Genomic DNA, 1884 nt, shown 5'->3' with positions numbered 1-1884 from the left:
GCATTATTTTATTATTTCTTAATTTGACACCTAGGAGTTTGTGTACTCTGATGAGTTGTCATGTTGACAACACTAGAGTTTGTATAATTAATTGAGTTGTCATGTAGAGAACACAATTATTCACACTCCTATTTTAGCACATGGTGTCTACAACATAATTTTAGATGCTACACCTTTGTAGGCTTATCCTTTCATCATTGCACTTACTCCTATGCTTAATGGAGGATAATCCACTTCTGGTGGACATGTGCCTTGTTGTAAGACTTATCAACATGTTGATTCCTAGGCATTCTAGAAGCATTCCAAAGGCCTTTATATTCAAGCACTCCTAGTGTACTTGTACATGATAGAACATTGAATTACAATAAATCAATTTTGGATATTATTATTCTGATCATAACTTTTTGGTCTATTCTTGTGCTTCTGCTTGAGTTCCTTGATCTTGGGTGATTTTTGCCCTAATGAAAATTCTTACATGGTAATTGGGCATAGGGAATTTCTCTTTACATAACCATTCAAGACCATTTTCTTGCTTCATCTCTTTGAGGACACCTTGACCTAGATCTAGTGTATCTCAATCATTAGAGCATTTAGAGCCAAAACAAACCTCACCACTACATTTAAAATGTTGATTTGGTGAAAATCAACTATAAATTTGCCTACCCTAGGCCATAGTCAAATTTGAGGCATTTTTTTTTTGCAAACTAACACTCAAAGGCCTGATTTGCAAGTATGGTATGATCTATTAGATTTTCAATTTATTTTAATTTAGATTGGTATTTTATTTTTTCCCTGCAAATTTTCAAAATGTTTTGGCCACTAGGCCTGCAAAGAATTTTTTTGCAAGAACTGGGCAGTGGCCCCCGTAGGGAATATTCCTTTGATCAACAAATTGTAAATTTGATAGCGGCTTTTCCAAATTTGGTGGCAACTAAACATATTCCAGCCAACAAACAACAACCAACACCTTTACTCATGGCATGCATTTAATTCTAACCATTTACATCAGCCATAGAGAAGCAGCCACTACATATCTTACCGTAGGCTGTCTTCTTTACCATTACCCCTTGCATACTTTATTTTTAACACTATTAAGTTTCCCCACCACAATAATGTGGGATTAAACACAAACTTCTCCACCACCATTTTTTTCTCCCCTAGTCGTCTGATCACCAGTCTAACCCTCGTCAATCCAAACCTTTAGCGCAGTACTGATAGTGGCATCTTAAAAATTTTGGTACTAAAGATCCACTCTCGACCACCAGCTATTGACCATCATTAGCACATCTTTGGAACTCGTGACACCAATCATCGTTCATTATTTAGGCCCTAGTGGCTCTTCTCATTAGTGCTTGATAGAACTTCCTGACCAATGGTGATAGCACCAGTTGTGCTCCTAGCCAAGTGGCTACAATACCTCTCGAAATGTAGCATTAGTACAAGTCCTAGCATCCATGTGGCCAAGCCCAGCCACCTTAGCAGGCTCGCTTACTCATAGTACACATCAGCTGTCAACCTTGCAAATAACTTGGCAACACGTCAGCATCCCAGTTAGCAGTACAATCATCTGCCAACTCACCTGCCACACGGAATAGCCATACTTGACACATCATCTCACCACATGTATTGTCCATACCTACCACGCATACTAGTGATGTCATTTCTATACAACTGACATCATCAAGGGGGCCAATTTTTTGTAGACATCAGCATTTTATGAGCCTAAATTTGATAGCCATCTGACCATCATTTTTAGGCCAAATAACACTACTGTGATGGTCATTTGACCATCAAATTTAACACAACATTTTTTTGCCCAAAACCCTCTCTAGATGTAGTTTGGATTTGATAGTCCAACTTTGGGAGGCCATCACTCAATCATCT

Source organism: Cupressus sempervirens, chromosome 5 (assembly GCF_028749045.1).
Source record: "Cupressus sempervirens isolate cs-2001-9-10 chromosome 5, ASM2874904v1, whole genome shotgun sequence".
In the NCBI taxonomy this organism is placed as follows: Eukaryota; Viridiplantae; Streptophyta; class Pinopsida; order Cupressales; family Cupressaceae; genus Cupressus; species Cupressus sempervirens.
The sequence above is the reverse complement of the archived record's forward strand: the minus strand, read 5'-3'. Positions refer to the sequence as shown.